Source organism: Haematobia irritans, chromosome 1, assembly GCF_050003625.1.
Source record: "Haematobia irritans isolate KBUSLIRL chromosome 1, ASM5000362v1, whole genome shotgun sequence".
Taxonomy (NCBI): Eukaryota; Metazoa; Arthropoda; class Insecta; order Diptera; family Muscidae; genus Haematobia; species Haematobia irritans.
In genome coordinates, this window is record NC_134397.1 from 72932200 (window position 1) to 72951079 (window position 18880).

General features: G+C 35.7%; 1 protein-coding gene and 1 long non-coding RNA gene across 2 annotated transcripts in view; one reads left to right on the forward strand and one right to left on the reverse strand.

The window, feature by feature from the left end:
- E2f1 (E2F transcription factor 1) overlaps window positions 1-18880 on the reverse strand; it is a 228049-nt gene that overhangs the window by 153646 nt on the left and 55523 nt on the right. The window lies entirely within an intron of this gene.
- Window positions 14090-16396, forward strand: LOC142239079 (uncharacterized). Its single transcript, XR_012722911.1, has 3 exons — window positions 14090-14386; window positions 15847-15992; window positions 16047-16396. It is a non-coding gene; the product is annotated as an uncharacterized LOC142239079 (long non-coding RNA).

An 18880-nucleotide genomic window follows, 5' to 3' on the forward strand; every position in this document is an offset into this window, starting at 1 on the left:
GATATAGCCTTGTCCGTCTGTCCGTGAACACATTTTTGTAATCAAAGTCTAGGTCGCAGTTTAAGTCCAATCGACTTCAAATTTGGCACAAGCATGTGTTTCGGCTCAGAATAGAACCCTATTGATTCCGGAAGAAATCGGTTCAGATTTAGATATAGCTCCCATATATATCTTTCGCCCGATATGGACTAATATGGTCCTAAAAGCCAGAGTTTTAGCCCAATTTGGTTGAAATTTTGCACAGGGAGTAGGTATAGCATTGTAGCTATCAGGGTTGGCCTGTCACAAACTGTGACTTTTGCGACATACATTTGCGACGGTATAATACGTATGTCGCAAAAGTCGTAAACCTACTGTAGAAAACCTAATTTTGAATAGAAGAAATCCTGAACATTTTTTAATTTAGTTTGACAGCATTCGCTGTGAGTTTCTGCAGAAATTTGTGAAAGTTTTCCCACGGTCAAGCCTATTTTCTTAGGTGGTATCGAAATTCCCGTTGGTGAGTGTGCAAAATACCGTGGGGTTACATTGGACAGGAGACTGAACTTAAAGCTAAGAAAGGACGAGAAAATCCACGGTAGTCGTGCAAAATGCAATAGGAAAAATGTGGGGACTAAAACCGAAAATTGTGAACATTCCTAAGAATTGAAACTTCTTCGAACATACCATCGTCTTGGATATCATCGAATTCGCTGCCTAGCTGACGCGACTAAAGTATTTTGAGTTTACGACTTTTGTTACTTTTTCTACATTTACGACGCGTATGTGACGTTTACAACTTTGCGACAGTCGCAAACCTAAAAAAGTTTGATACAGACCATCTCTGGTAGCTATGCGTGCCAAATTTGATTCAGATTTAGATATAGCTCCCATATATATCTTTCGCCCGATATGGACTAATATGGTCCTAAAAGCCAGAGTTTTAGCCCAATTTGGTTGAAATTTTGCATTCGGAGTACAATTAGTAGTGCAGTTAAGTGTGAAAAATTTGATTGAAATTGGTTCAGATTTAGATATAGGTCCCATATATATCTTTCGCCCGGTATGGACTAATATGGTTCTAATAGCCAGAGTTTTGGCCCAATTTGGTTGAAATTTTGCCCAGGGAGTAGATTTAGCATTGTAACTATGCGCGCCAAATTTGATTGAAATCGGTTCAGATTTATATATGGGAGCCACCGCCTTGCATACACAAGGTCGTGGGTTCGATTCCTGCTTCGACCGAACACCAAAAAGTTTTTCAGCGGTGGATTATCCCACCTCAGTAATGCTGGTAACATTTCTGAGGGTTTCAAAACTTCTCAAAGTGGTTTCACTGCAATGTGGAACGCCGTTCGGACTCGGCTATAAAAAGGAGGTCCCTTGTCATTGAGGAGGTCACTTGTCATTGAGCTCACTTAGATTATTCAATGGACTGAATAATCTAAGTGAGCCTGATACATCGGGCTGCCACCTAACCTAACCTAACCTATATATAGCTCCCATATTTAGCTTTCGCCCGATTTACACTCATATGATCACAGAGGCCAATTTGTTACTCCGATTTAGTTGAAATTTTGCACAGGGAGTACAATTAGCATTGTAGCTATGCGTGCCAAATTTGAAATCGGTTCAGATTTAGATATAGCTCCCATATATATGTTTTTCTGATTTCGACAAAAATGGTCAAAATACCAACATTTTCCTTGTAAAATCGCCACTGCTTAGTCCAAAAGTTGTAAAAATGACTCTAATTTTCCTAAACTTCTAATACATATATATCGATCGATAAATCATAAATAAACTTTTGCGAAGTTTCCTTAAAATTGCTTCAGATTTAAATGTTTCCCATATTTATACCCTGCTCCACACTGTGGAACAGGGTATTATAAGTTAGTGCATATGTTTGCAACACCCAGAAGGAGACGAGATAGACACATGGTGTCTTTGGCAAAAATGCTCAGGGTGGGCTCCTGAGTCGATATAGCCATGTCCGTCTGTCCGTGAACACATTTTTGTAAAGTCTACGTCGCAGTTTTAGTCCAATCGACTTCAAATTTGGCACAGTACGTGTTTTGGCTCAGAATAGATCCCTATTGATTTTGGAAGAAATCGGTTCAGATTTAGATATAGCTCCCATATATATATTTCGCCCGATATGGACTTATATGGCACCAGAAGCCAGAGTTTTACCCTAATTTGCTTAAAATTTTGCACAAGAAGAACAATTAGTACTATAGTCAAGTGTGCCAAATTTTATTGAAATCGGTTCAGATTTAGATATAGCTCCCATATATATCTTTCGCCCGATATGGACTAATACGGTCCCAGAAGCCAGAGTTTTACCCCAATTTGGTTGAAATTTTGCACAGGGAGTAGAATTAGCATTGTAACTATGCGTGCCAAATTTGGTTGAAATCGGTTCAGATTTAGATATAGGTCCCATATATAGCTTTCGACCGATTTACACTCATATGACCACAGAGGCCAATTTTTTGCTCCGATTTAGTTGAAATTTTGCACAGGGAGTAGAAATAGCATTGTAGCTATGGGTGCCAAATTTGGTTGAAATCGGTTCAGAGTTAGATATAGCTCCAATATATAGCTTTTGGCCGATTTACACTCATATGACCACAGAGGCCAATTTTTTGCTCCGATTTAGTTGAAATTTTGCACAGGGAGTAGAAATAGCATTGAGCTATGCGTGCCAAATTTGGTTGAAATCGGTTCAGATTTAGATATATCTCCCATATATAGCTTTCGCCCGATTTACACTCATATGACCACAGAGGCCAATTTTTAACTCCGATTTAGTTGAAATTTTGCACAGGGAGTAGAATTAGCATTGTTGCTATGCGTACCAAATTTGGTTGAAATCGGTTCATATTTAGATATAGCGCCCATATATATGTTTTTCTGATTTCGACAAAAATGGTCAAAATTCCAACATTTTCCTTGTAAAATCGACTGCTTAGTCGAAAAGTTGTAAAAATGACTCTAATTTTCCTAAACTGCTAATACATATATATCGAGCGATAAATCATAAATAAACTTTTTTGACGTTTCCTTAAAATTGCCTCAGATTTAAACGTTTCCCATATTTTTTTTACTAACATTGTGTTCCACCCTAGTGCATTAGCCGACTTAAATCTTGAGTCTATAGATTTTGTAAAAGTTTATCAAATTCTGTCCAAATCGAGTGATATTTAAATGTATGTATTTGGGACAAACCTTTATATATAGCCCCCCAAACACATTTGACGGATGTGATATGGTATCGAAAATTTAGATCTACAAAGTGGTGCAGGGTTAATATAGTCGGCCCCGTCCGACTTTAGACTTTGCTTACTTGTTTATAAGGCAAATGACAGTTGAAATCTAGTTAATGTCGATTTGGAAAGTCTAATGTGAATGACTATGGTAGCAAGTAGTAGTAGTTGCCTTGTGCGACATAGTCGTGGGTTCTAAAGTAAGATGTTTGGGGTGATCATATTCCTTCTCTGCGTGTGATTAGTATTTTCCCAAGACAAAATTTTATTTTTTTTTTCTCATTAGTTTGAGATACAAACTCTTCAGCATTACGTCTATTCAAAACTTTTTTATTTAATAAAATAGAATCGATGTAAATATTCATAGTCACAATATCAGAAAAATTCGACACAAAATGCTTCCATTTTGCCTACGCATGTGGCTTGACTTCCTCAAATACAAATAAATTTGAATCCTTGTAAAAATCTAAATTGAAATACCTATCCCGACGTTACGTCTTCAATAAAGAAATTGCAGTTGGACCTCCAAATCATAGACTTCATAAAAGCAACACCAAGGGGATAAACGACGAACACAGACGTTACTCAAACTAAATGGAGCTCAAGCCAATGCCCCACAATTCCCCTTTTAGATATACGAAATCTGAAGAGGTTAAGTAAAGGAAACTAAATATGTCTAAGAGACAACAATAGAGACGGACATGTACTCACTCTCTTACTCACTTGCAAGCCGAAGGATGACTGGGCTGATGAATCCAATGATGAGGATGATTACACCATCGCCATCACCACCACCACCATTCTTGCAATACTTAAAAATTCTGTACCAATCTCAAGTGCAGTCAGTGAACCGAACGGTTGGTAAGACAGTGGGGGGAGAGGGAGACCGGAACAAAAAAAAAAACAAAAACAATAAAAAACAGACAAGAAAATCATGAATGGAATTTCGTAAATTTTGTTTTCATTTTACACAAGAAATGCACACTAGGCCAGCCAGTCAAGCAGTCATCTACCAGCTACCAGATACGAGTACTACAACCACACATTAAACCAGACCTGAGAAATCATTGCCTCCACAAGTTGCAATGTGTGTTTACCCCCTACCACCCCCCATCATCCATGTAAATGAATGCAAGTTGAACGTGATGTGTTTGTGTTATCTCTGCGCATATGTTGGAGGATACTACAAGGAGTAGTCTGTGACTACAACAGTTGTAACCTCCGCCGCACTGTTATCCCCCCCAATCTATGGTGTAGGAAACATCATTCCTCCAAGAAAATGATTAGAATGAATAGTTCCCGAGAGATAGTAGTGAGTGTAAAGCAAACTGCAACATTATCATGGATATGGGTTGTTCTTGTGCACGTTTCCAATCTGAGTGTGGCGTTTGGCATGAAAGGATTTGTAAAAAAAAGAAAACAAAATGGCAAAATGGTGGATAAGAGCGACTGTGTAACCACCCTACAAAATAAGAATCGTAATAAGCTCGCATTATTACGCGAAAATAGTACAAAGGTTGCCTCTTATATTTCGGGATATGAGAACTGATACAAGTATTAATCATCCCCATTAAGCCTTTGAATACCGATGTCCACTTACGAGAACATTCGAAAACGACAACAAACTCCATTTTCCCACTTAGTATCGATTTATTTCTCGATGTTATTTTAAAGTATAGGCTTTAATCTAAATAAGCTATAAATGTTTCACATTGTGGTTTGATTGCTCAAAAAAGATGTGTGAGAAGAGTGTTCCGTCTTTGGCAGTTGAGTTTTCTGACTCCTTGGAAGACAACTGGCTATGTACCACTCAAAATTGACTGTTCTGCGTTGTTCTACTGGTACCAGAACGAGCAACTCTTGTTAGATTTGGCTCATCTTGAAACACCATACAGTCGATTGTTGTTCACTTTTGGGCCCATACACGTAAATTCACGATTCATCACCTGTCACGATGTAAAAGATGTGTTTCGAAGCACCTCGATCGTATTTTTGGAGCATTTCTTTCGACCAATCGACACGAGCCTTTTTCGAGCGATTGGCAAATTGTGAGGGATCAAATATTCATGGAATATTGCATGTATGCTGATCCCCATGAACAGGCAGATGTTCTGGCTAAGGTGCACGCGACATGGATAACATCGTTACGGACATTTTCCCCCCGCTATCTTTGTATACTACAGGGTCAATGTCAAATACAATGATTTGTGGAAAGAACGATGTACTTCCTCTGTGGGTTGCGAGCAGACCAAACTGATATGGAACGATAAGAGTAGTAGAAGCTTAGGATTTCTAATGGCAACACAAAGGGAGGATTTGATACCGAACATACTTGGGAAGTACATGGTAAGGATTGACCGATGATATGTGTAGACGATGCCTGGACCCGGAGACTACAGAAGACTCTTACCACTTTCTGTGCCAGTGTTCGGCATTATCTGTTTGAAGATACAATATATACTGGGTTCCTTTTTCTTTCAGGATATTACTGAGGTACGGGACTGTAATCTGAAGGATAACTCGCCTTTATCAATGCTTCTGGATGGAAGACCTAGAGAACCGTTTTCTTTAAAAAAAAACTGGCTGAGGAAGATAGAAGAGGAAGAGGAAAGAAAAAACTATGAGAAATCACAATGAACCCATGTGGTCTAAGTGCCCACAATTTTTCCTTTTGATGTCATCCTCTATAACCTATCCTAGCCTAACCTGATCCCACTAATGGCTAAAGTAATCTCCATCTCACGATAGATCAAATGACGATCTTGCAATATCAATTGGCGCACAGCATTAATGGTTTCCGGAACAATTACAGATTTGGACGCCCTTCATGAAATTTGTATTGAACTGAACTAGGACCTCGCTTAAATTCATCATACCCTTGATAAACACTGGTCCTGGAGGAATTTCATCGCCAAAAATGTAACTAATTTCATCGATGCACTGTTATTGAGTTAATTTACGTCCAAAGTTATAAAAAAAAAACAAGTATATACGGCCAGGCCGAATCTTATGTACTCTCCACCATGGATTGCGTAGAAATTTCTACGAAAGACTGTCATCACCAAATTTCAACTCACTTCGATGAAATTTGCTCCTCCAAGAGGCTCCAACAAAATCAAATCTCGGGATCGGTTTATATGGGGGCTATATATGATTGTGAACTGATATGGACCACTTTTGGCATGGTTGTTAAATATAATATACTACCACCACGTACTAAATTTCAACCAGATCGGATGAATTTTGCTTCTCCAAAAGGCACCGGAGGTCAAATCTGGCGATCGGTTTATATGGGAGCTATATATAATTATGGACTGATGGGAACCAGTTCCTGCATGGTTGTCGGCTACCATATACTAACATCACGTACAAAATTTCAACCGAATGGGAAGAATTTGGCTCTTCCAAGATGCTCCGGAGGTCAAATCTGGGGATCGGCTTATATGGGGCCTATATATAATTATGGTCCGATATCGACCAATTTTTGCATGGGTGTTCGAGGCCATATATTAACATCACGTACCAAATTTCAACTGAATCAGATGAATTTTTGTCTTCCAAGAGGCTCCGGAGGTCAAATCTGGTGATCGGTTTATATGGGGGCTATATATAATTATGGACCGATATGGACCAATTTTTGCATGGTCATTAGATACCATATACTAACATCATGTACCAAATTTCAGCCGGATCGGACGAAATTTGTTTCTCTTAGAGGCTCTGCAAGCCAAATCGGGGGATGGGTTTATATGGGGGCTATATATAATTATGGACCGATGTGGACCAATTTTGGCATGGTTGTTAGAGACCATATACTAACACCATGTACCAAATTTCAGCCGGATCGGATGAAATTAGCTTCTCTTAGAGGCTCCGCAAGCCAAATCGGGGGATCGGTTTATATGGAGGCTATATATAATTATGGACCGATGTGGGCCAATTTTTGCATGGTTGTTAGAGACCATATACTAACACCATGTACCAAATTTCAGCCGGATAGGATGAAATTTGCTTCTCTTAGAGGCCTGGCAAGCCAAATTTGGGGGTCCGTTTATATGGGGGCTATACGTAAAAGTGGACCGATATGGCCCATTTGCAATACCATCCGACCTACATCAATAACAACTACTTGTGCCAAGTTTCAAGTCGATAGCTTGTTTCGTTCGGAAGTTAGCGTGATTTCAACGGACGGACGGACGGACATGCTCAGATCGACTCAGAATTTCACCACGACCCAGAATATATATACTTTATGGGGTCTTAGATCAATATTTCGGTGTTACAAACGGAATGACAAAGTTAATATACCCCCATCCTATGGTGGAGGGTACACAGAAAATAATATTATAATTTTTGAACTAACAATAAATTGTTGTTACAGAAAATTTTTAAGTTCAATAAAATTTTTGTTGATATAACAAAATGTTTGTTGATATAACAAAATTGGTTGCTAAAGTGACTAAAATCGTAATTGTATTTACAAATAACGTTGTTAGCTCAAATTTAAACATAATTTTAATTGTATTGACAATCAAATTAATTAATATTTTTTTGTGTGTATAATAACCGCACGAAAATGTTCACGATTTAATTCCATTTTTTTGGGCGAGATAAATCCTTCAAGTTGTTGTACACAACTCAAAGCTATAAGCTCGTACAGAGGTAATTCCTTTAATTCAGTGCAGCGACAGGTTTTCTCCAGGCATGCTTAGGTATAGCACATGGGTCCGTGTTCGGCATAGAAAATTTGTTTCTTTCAGTGACAAAGAGAAGACAGAGAGCTTTAGATTTCGGATGATAAGCCCAAGCGGTACAGTAAAAGTCAATCTTAAATACTGTCTTCGTGGGAGTGTAATGGACAGTGTTCGCAGCCAAGTCGTCTAGTGATATTGACACAAGGATCTTGACGATGGGGCACTGGGACGTCTTTTCGTCTAATAATACCGTGTTCAGGGTAACCGTTGATTTCTTTTTGAGGTACCACAGGTAGTGATCTTCTCTCTTAACATATAGTGCTGCTCTAATCAACGATTAGCGCAATGCCAAAGGAACTCTTTTTTATAGCTAATTCCGAATGACGTGTCACATAATGTGTGAAACTAATTGTAGAAGCTTTGAAACACTCAGAAATAGCACCAGCTTTACCATCGCCGAAAAAATTGTTTTGGTGTTCCACCGTTAGGTTAGGTAGAAAGGACGATACCGGAATCTCTATCTAATGTCCGCAGACATACAACTATGCCAATATTCGACTTATTGGGCACTCTAACTCTTTATTTTAATTATACCCTTATTCTATTTCAGAAATTCGCTGTCTTTAACGAATTCCCTAATTTTTTTCTCGTCCCTTTTTTTCAAGCTAGACCAAGTCCCGTATCACCTCGTCCCCGAATATGATAGAGAGCAGCAAAATACCTCACACATATACCATCATACGCTGCTCATATTCGGCACAGAAGTACCATCAACTGTTGTTGCCCGGCCAACGATTTCTAAGGCCCCTCTGACTGCCGTTCTACTCTCCTTACGCATGTCATTTTCTTGTTTAGGTCACCCTATAGTATCATCGCCTTATATGTATGCAGTGAACCTTAATCCAACTCGGCTCACGCAGCCTCTATTGGTTTTGCGTTCTCTGAGTTTACTCCGCTTCCGCCCCTGTCTTTACGTTTCCTTTTATTGCGTCATATTACGGCACCTTAGGTTAGGTTAGGTTAGGTGGCAGCCCGATGTATCGGGCTCACTTAGACTATTCAGTCCAGTGTGATACCATATTGGTGAACTTCTCTCTTATCAATGAGTGCTGCCCGATTCCGTGTTAAGCTCAATGACAAGGGACCTCCTTTTTATAGCCGAGTCCGAATGGCGTTCCACATTGCAGTGAAACCACTTAGAGAAGCCATGAAACCCTCAGAAATGTCACCAGCATTACTGAGGTGGGATAATCCACTTTTTGGTATTCGGTCGAAGCAGGAATCGAATCCACGACCTTGTGTATGCAAGGCGAACATGCTAACCATTGCACCACGGTGACTCCCATTACGGCACCTTTATACTCCTACATCTTCTGTATTCCGTCGAGTTATCCTTGGTTACATTTCGCACTCCAATACAGTACGTGATCTCATCGCATTATCTTCTATTGCTCTCCCGCTATACGTGAAAATGTTCACGTTCTCTGTTATTTCTGAGCCATTCCGATATCATCCCTACTTCTAACTGTACTGTGGTCCGGCAATCAGAATATGAGCTATGTACCTGAATCCTTAACCTCCCACCATTTGTAATAAACCTATTTCGTACACCTTTTATCTGGGGGAATTGAGTAACCCTAGAGTTGCAATCTGCCAACTGACAGCTATATCGTAAAGCTGGACATTTTTGAGATTAACATATTCGCACTCAGAACGTTTTGATATTGGAACGCTATTTGTGTTGTTTACAGCATCTTGAAGGTTTCATCTCGCCCAAATGTTGGATTTAAATCGTGAACATGTTCGTGCAATTCGGTTGTACAACTATCGACGTAGATTAACTCAACAACAGTGCATCGTCAATGACCAGTGTTTATCGAGGGTACCGAGGTCGTAGTTCACTCGTGAAGGTCATCCAAAATTAGTTGATGTTCCGGAAACCATTGATGCTGATATTGCATGATCGTCATCTGACCTATCGAGTGATTGAGTTCAAACCCCATTTTTTCGTTTTCTCTTCGTTTACTATAAACTCACATAGGAAAAGCAAAATAATGTAGGGTATTCAAAATTCAGACGCGAGACCTTATGAAGGAGACACAAAACAAACGAGGACATATCGTGACTTTTGTATAGAGCATTGCAGCAGACGTTTGTATTGCAGAAAAAGCATTGTCCATGGCTTTGCAATAATCGATGCAACAACTTCTGCAACAAATCCATATTGTCTCCACTTGTCATTTATTGCAATTGTTGCTCTCGTCAATAAGGATAAAGAAGATGAGAGAAAATACTAGAAGAAACTAAAAATAAACAATACGAGAAATAAGAATAAGCGAAAACTTTATTGACAAACATTAAAGGGAGTTATGCTAAACTATAAAGTAACTCGAAAGTTTTTTATTTGGATGTCAACATTGAAATTATATCTCACGAAAGTTTTAAAGTGCATGCAAGACACACATTTTTATATTGTTTTGCTAAAGAACTTTATAATTGTTCTTTCGTCTATAACGGTACAAATTTTTGTAGATTTTGTAGAAATGTTAGACAAATATATATAGCCGAAAATTTCACCATTGAATGAATGCCTACACTGGGGCCAAATTTAAAAAGTTTGACATCCACACTGAAAAAAATATTGTTGTCAGGCCAAAGATTTCATGTCCTTAAAATGCGAATGTAAATTTTGCTTAGCTTAGCAGACGCATTTCACTAATATAAAGTTTTTTCCCTTGTCCAAAAGTCGACAAACTTTTCAATGAAGTCGTATTGTCCTTATAATTGAGTGATTTCACTTAAAAATGGGTATCATAACATGAAAGAAAAAATGTTTGGGCTAAGATTAATTTGACTTTAATAATTCAGAAAAATTCTTTAAATTTAATGAAATTGTCATTAAATTTGTTGCCTTTTTGCATTTTGACTACAAAGCAAACAATCGTTCAAAAATAAGACATGATTTTCAACACTTTATTTTAAAGACATTTTTTACTTGAAACATAGCATAATTTCTACTGGAAGTCGAGTCTTAATTTAGAAAATAAAGTTGTCGTTAACTCGTTTTTAAAGAAAAAAAGCTGAAAAAACGAAAAATTAAAATTTGCTTCCTAGAAGCAAGTACACAAAACTCAAATTTAAAAGAGAATTGTGTCTCAAAAGTATCCTTACTTGTATTCTCCGCTTCTTGGGCTCGGAATCAATACCAAAATTGTTAAAGTAAAGACAAAATCTTTGGAACCGGGCATACTTTTTTTTCAGTGCAGATTCATATGTGAAAGATACGTTTTTTAGTCTTCTATCCTATGGTAAAAATGGATATTGGCAAATGTGTTTGGGAATCGCAATATATGGCCTTAAAGTTGCCTTAAACAACACAAATAGCGCTCGTATTTCAAAACTTTCTGAGTTAAGCCTAGTACACTGAAAAAAAAGCATACTCGGTTCCAAAGATTTTGTCTTTACTTTAAAAAATTTGGTATTGATTCCGAGCCAAAGAAGCGGAGAATACAAGTAAGGATACTTTTAAGACACAATTCTCTTTTAAATTTAGGTTTTGTGTACTTGCTTCTAGGAAGCAAATTTTAATTTTTCGCTTTCTCAGCTTTTTTACTTCATATGATATCAAAGTCCTTTAAAAACGAGTTAACGGCAACTTTGTTTTCCAAATTAGGACTCGACTTCCAGTAGAAATTATGCTATGTTTGAAGTAAAAAACTTCTTTAAAATAAAGTTTTGAAAAACATGTCCTATATTTGAACGATTTTTTTGCTTTGTAGTCAAGATGCAAAAAGACAACAAATGTAAAGACAATTTCATTAAATTTAAAGAATTTTTCTGAATTATTAAAGTCAAGTTGACCTTAGCCTATAATTTTTTTTCTTTCATGTTAAGATACCCATTTTTAAGTCAAATCAAAATGACTTTATTTTATAGAAATGCGTCTTCTATGCTAAGCAAAATTTGTATTCGTATTTTAAAGACATGAAATCTTTAACCTCACGACAATATTTTTTTCAGTGTACTAAAAACTCTTATACTCCATATAAAAAACGTTAGCGCGGAATAAATGCGAAAACTTTGTTTTGAACATTTTAAAACACATATTTATACAACCCTGGATTTTTCGCACGAAAAAATAGGCAGGCCTATTATTTCGCATGAATAAGGTAACATCCGTGGATAAAGGGTCTCAACTCTATACGGAAATAGATGAAGATATTCGTTTTTCGCAGAAACGAACTTAGTACTAAGCATTACGTATAACCTCAAAAACTTCAAGCTTTACGATAGAGCTATCAGCCGACAGATTGCAACCGAAATATAAAAGGTAATCCTCGTAGCCAATTTGTTATGTTGGAAGGACATTTACTTGCTTATCTCATCGTATTTTTTTCTCGTGTAAAGAACTCTTTGCAAGATAACAAAATGCCTATACTTTGCGATAAATAAGAATTAATGAATTATAGTGATCTAGGCCAAAAATCCTATGTCAAGAATAGTCCGGCAGGGCTTCATATCACTGTTCATAGTAACTTAAAATGAAGTCACAAGCTAATCATTCATTTGAACATTTTTAATTGGACATCAATAAGTTAATCGAAATTTACAAAATCCATTTCTTATGACATAAGATAGACATAGAAATACAACATAACGCAAACAACTCCAAAATGACCTACTTTTAATTTTAAAAATGTTTTCATTTTTTTTCTCTTCACAAAAATTCTCAAACATTGTAGCAAGCTGTCCATCTATATTTGATTGTGCAATTGAAGAACTTGAGCGATTCCCCTCTTTAGGTAGAAATTGGGTTAATTCAATTGTTGGCGCCTGTCCCAATTACAGGCATCTGGGACCTCCTCAACTCTTCACAGAACATATGGGAATAATAACTAGGCTGAATGCTTCAATGAGAAGGTTATCTCAAATAGGCCTTAGGAGACTTTTGGATGTCCGTCAGCCATTTTGCCATGTATAAACAAATAAATGGTCTATAGAAATGAGGTCGAGTTTAAAGAACTTTCATAATACTATTATTTTGAAATGACATACATTGTTCGCAAATATAGTGCAGAATCGGGAAGCGAAATCTTATTTCATATGAATTAGAACAACCAAATTCTTTACTATTTTTGGAAAAAAAAATGATTTCTTTTCATAGAAACGGATTCAGCAGACGCAACCTAAGCGACGAAATCATGATCCATGTACTTCAATTCAAACTTTTTGTACCAGGGTTGGCCTGTCACAAACTGTGACTTTTGCGACATACATTTGCGACGGTATAATACGTATGTCGCAAAAGTCGTAAACCTACTGTAGAAAACCAAATTTTGAATAGAAGAAATCCTGAACATTTTTTAATTTAGTTTGACAGAATTCGCTGTGCGTTTCTACAGAAATTTGTGAAAGTTTTCCCATGGTCAAGCCTATTTTCTTAGGTGGTATCGAAATTCCCGTTGGTGAGTGTGCAAAATACCTTGGGATTATATTGGACAGGAGACTGAACTTAAAGTTATGTTAAGAAAGAACGAGAAAATCCACGGTTACCCTGTACTCGTGGAAAAGGCCATATGTAAAATGTGTGGGCTAAAACCGAAAATTGTGAACATTCCTAAGAATTGAAACTTCTTCGCACATACCATCGTCTTGGATATCATCGAATTCGCTGCCTAGCTGACGCGACTAAAGTATTTTCAGTTTGCGACTTTTGTTACTTTTTCTACATTTACGACGCGTATGTTTGATACATACCATCTCTGATCTGTACATTTATCGAGTATTAAATATATAAAAAATAAATTATAACTGACGTCTTGAGAACTTTAGGAAATGTAAAACGCATTAAGTTTAGATGGTTTATATGATCTCCTGACTACCATTGAAGGACATCCAGAATTATGGACCAAATATGGGCCTTGGTTTGCATCATTATAATATCGTTCCGCACACTGAAAAATAAATTGTCATGAGGCCAAAGATTTCATGTCCTTAAAATACGAATTTTTGCTTAGCATACACAGAAAAAACTGAAGCAAAATAAAAATCAATTATTGGCATAATTGACTGAAAAAAATTATATCAAATACGATTTTTATTAAGTCAAATATGAAAATAATTGGTTGAATGAAAAACTGGCAAAAATATCAAAATTCCCTGGTAATTGAATTCACAACACATCAATTACTATGTTCAATTGGACCAAGTGTAAATGTTATTGATTTAAGTATAATGTGTAATTGCCTGATAAAACTGTTTATGACGTTGCTACGTAACGAAAAATAAATAAATAGAAACAATAAAATGTCATTTATTTTTATCATTAAAAACCTTCGTAAGTACATGGTCGAATTTACCCGCAAATAAACCGTGGTATCGGGACCGCGAGTCGAAATGATTACATTAACAACATTTTTGGCGCATATTTTATTTTTCTCGCAGGTAAGTACCTTTATCTAAATACTAGTGTTTTTGGTCAAACGCATTTTTTTGTGGAAACTACACTCAAAGGATTCTCTTAGTAAAAATGGACATTTTCATTGTGAGTCTAACGTGTGACGTGTTGGAGGAACTCTTTCTCTATCTCTCTCAAGCATATTTACGAAATACTGATGTACGTTCACGCAAACAGAACTTTCAAAAGACGGTTAACGATTCACAATAACTTTAGACTTACGTGAATTCTCGTGACTTCGATTATTAGTCGAGATCACGAATGTTTCACAGCACTAACTTTTTACGATGGAAAGTTACTATAATATATTTAGTATATATTTCGTATATTCGTAAAAAGTCGTTCGTAAAATTTACAAAATTCGCAGAGAACTTTAATAAAATATGTAAATGAATTCTTTCGTTGTATAAACTTACACACATCCTGAGTTGGACCATTCTAAAACTTGCGAAAAAGCTTTGGAATATACATATAATAACATTCTTTCTATTTATAACCTTCACCACTACTGTGGTACAGGGTATAATAAGTTTGTGCATTTGTATGTAACGCCAAGAAGAAATTCTGAGTCGATTTATCGATGTCCGTATGGTTAACATGCCCGCCTTGCATACACAAGGTCGTGGGTTCGATTCCTGCTTCGACCGAACACCAAAAAGTTTTTCAGCGGTGGATTATCCCACCTCGGTAATACTGGTGACATTTCTGAGGGTTTTGAAAACTTCTCTAAGTGGATTCACTGCAATGTGGAACGCCGTACGGACTCGGCTATAATAATGAGGTCCCTTGTCACTGAGCTTAACATGGAATCGGGAAGCACTCAGTTATAAGAGAGAAGTTCACCAATGTGGTATCACAATGGACTGAATAGTCTAAGTGAGCCTGATACATCGGGCTGCCACCTAACCTAACCTAACCTAGCGATGTCCGTCTGTCTCTCCGTCCATCTGTCTGTCTGTATGTAATTGTGTGTGCAAAGTACAGCTCGCAGTTTAAGTTCGATCATCCTCAAATTTGGCACGGAGTTGTACTTTGGCTCAAAGACAATCGCTATTGATTTTGGAAAAAATCGGTTCAGGATTAGATATATATTTATCACCGATGTGATCATAATTGACGTATTTATCAACTTATTTTCTTAAAATTTCGGACAGCCACGTTTTTTGGGACTCTCGTAAAATATGCAAAATATTAGCCAAATCGGTTCAGATTTAGATATAGCTCCCATATATATCTTTCGTCCGATTTGCACCTATATGGACGCAAAAGCCAGAGCTTTGTCCTGATTTGCTTTAAATTTTGCACAAGAAGTGCGTTTAATGGTATCATTATGTGTGACAAATTTGGTTGAAATCGGTTCAGATTTAGACATAGCTCCCATATATATTTTTCGTCCGATTTGTACTTATATGATTATTAATAAATTTATATTTATTTTTATCTTCAGATTGATATTGATTTTGATTTAAAATTTCCTTTGGCAAAAGGTATTAAAATTGCATGGACATCTTTGGAAAATAAAGTGTTCGCATTTTTAAAAACCAAATACTTTACTTAAGAAATTCGATGACGGGCATACATCTTCAAATCAAGGTTTGTATTTTTGATAGCCGATACTTATGTAAATAAGCAATCTTATGATTTCAGAATCGAAACAATTTGCAATATTCTGGACTTTGCATCAAGTGTTCCCTCCCCCACAAAGGGTAAACTCTGATGAAAACGAGTCCAAAATAAGGAAGAAATTTAGTATTTTAGACTCGCAAGAATCTTTTGCATTTATAGGAAGTACGAAGGAAGAAATAGCAGCAAAATTAAACTCCAAGATTGCTCCAAAATCGGTGTATATAACCAAAGTTTCTAGTTGTCGGCAAACTAATATAAAGTCCATTGTTCTATATTTCGATGGTATTGAATATCCGTTTATTTTATGTATATTTTATGTCTTTAGTTTAGAATATCCCGAAGAATCAGATATTTTTTATAACTTCATTCAAGACTTTTTTTATGGCATGCCTAAAAAGAAAAAATACGCCAAAGTTTCCGTTATAAAAAATGAAATTTTAACATTTGACTTATAATTGTTTAACGTAAATAGTTTCATTTACCAACACATTGTCTGAAACCATTTCAATCTTTAACTTCCGCAAAACATGTGTATATGAATTATACGTATTTCATATGTATACAAAAAATTGTTACAAAAAACTATGTTTATAGTTTTATTCTAAATGATCATTTATAAGGTTTTTTTTATATTTTTAGTGTTATAGATTTAACACAATTTTTCATATTGCTTTTTTCTCCAAATCGTTCATATTTTACATAAATTTGTATTATTTTATATTATCAATTTCACTTATATACGTTTGTTAAATTAAACTTAATCTTAATAAAAACCAAAAATAAAAACATTTCTCAGTGTATTTATTCATAAAAAAATTTTTTATGGGAATTTAATAATCTATATACTTAAATCAAATATCATAGTAATTGAATGAAATGGGAACACCAATTACTTTGTCACTTGAACCCAATACAGATCTAATTGGCTTACAGTACTAAATTGATTACCATCGTATTAAACTTAATTACGATTTTAATTGATTTACCGCAAAAAATTTAATAAACATTTAACTCAGTCCAATTACGACCATAATTGAAAAGCAGCATATGATTCAAGTACAAATGTATTTAGATTGATTACTATCTCATTTGAATGCCATGCCAAATTCCAATTACGTTTCTACTCAATACAAATACCCCATCATTTGAAAATAATTTCACAACGAAATTACAATTTGGGTAATTGGATTTACAATTTTCGTCATAAGCTGAAAATCAAATACAAAAATAATTGAATTCACAATTTTTGTATTTGATTCAAATATTCACTTTTTTCTGTGTAGAAGACGCATTTCTCTATTATAAATTGTTTTTCCTTGTCCAAAAGTCGAAAATTTTTTCAATGACGTCGTTCTGTTTTTATTGTTAAGTGATTCGACTCAAAAATGGTCATCTTTACACAAAAGAAAATTTTATTGGAGTAAGGTCAACTTGGCTTTATTAATTCTAAAACAAAAATTTTTGTATTTTTGCATCTTGACTACAAAGCAAACAAGCGTTAAAAAATAGGAGATGTTTTTCAAGCTTTTTTGTCGAGTGTAGTATCTATATTATACCCTCCACCATGCGATGGGTATATACTAACATTGTCATTTCGTTTGTAACACATCGAGATATTAGTCTTAGGCGCCATATATTCTGGATCGTGCTGACATTCTGAGTCTATCTAGCTATGTCCGTCCGTCTATTGAAATCACTCTGACATCCGTACGAATCAAGCTATCAACTTCAAGCTTGGCACAAGTAGCTGTTATTCATGTAGGTAGGATGGTATTGCAAGAGGGCCATATAGGACCACTTTTACGCATAGCTCCCATACACTGAAAAAATATTGTCGTGAGGTCAAAGATCTCTAATATAATTTTTTTTCCTTGTCCAAAAGTCGATAAACTTTTCAATGAAGTCGTATTGTCCTTTTAATTAAGTGATTATACTTAAAAATGGGTACCATAACATTAAAGAAAAAATTTTTGGGCTAAGGTCAACTTGACATTAATAATTTAGAAAAATTCTTTAAAATTAATGAAATTGTCTTTAAATTTGTTGTCTTTTTGCACCTTGACTACAAAGTAAAAAATCGTTCAAATATAGGACATATTTTTCAACACTTTATTTTAAAAGATTTCTACTGGAAGTCGAATCTTAATTTGGAAAATAAAGTTTTTGTTAACTCGTTTTTAAAGGACTTTGATAGCATATGAAGAAAAAAAGCTGAAAAAACGAACAATTTAAATTTGCTTCCTAGAAGCAAATACACAAAACCCAAATTTAAAAGAGAATTGTGTCTTAAAAGTATCCTTACTTGTATTCTCCGTTTCTTCGGCTCGGAATCAATACGAAAATTTTTAAAGTAAAGACCAAATCTTTGGAACCGGGCATGTTTTTTTTTCAGTGTAGAAACCGATTCCCAGATTTAACTTTCGGAGTCTCCTGGAGGAGCAAATTTCTTCCGATCCGGTTCAAAAATTTGGTACGTGATGTTAGTGTACTCTGAAACAATATTGTAGTGAGGCCAATGATTTCACGTCCTAAAACTACGAATACGAATTTCGTTTAGCATAGAAGACACATTTCTCAGATATAAAGTTTTTTTCCTTGTCCAAAAGTCTATAAACTTTGTAATGAAGCCGGTTGGCCCTTATAGTTAAATGATTTGACATAAAAGTGGATGTTTTCAAATGAAAGAATATTTTTTTTTTGACTAAGGTCCGCTTGGCCTTAATAATTCTGAAAAAAAATCTTCAAAATTAATGAAATTGTCTTTAAATTTGTTGACTTTTTGTTCCTTGACTACATAGCAAAAAAGCATTTAAACATAGGAGATGACTTTCAAACTTTTATTTTAAAGACGTTTT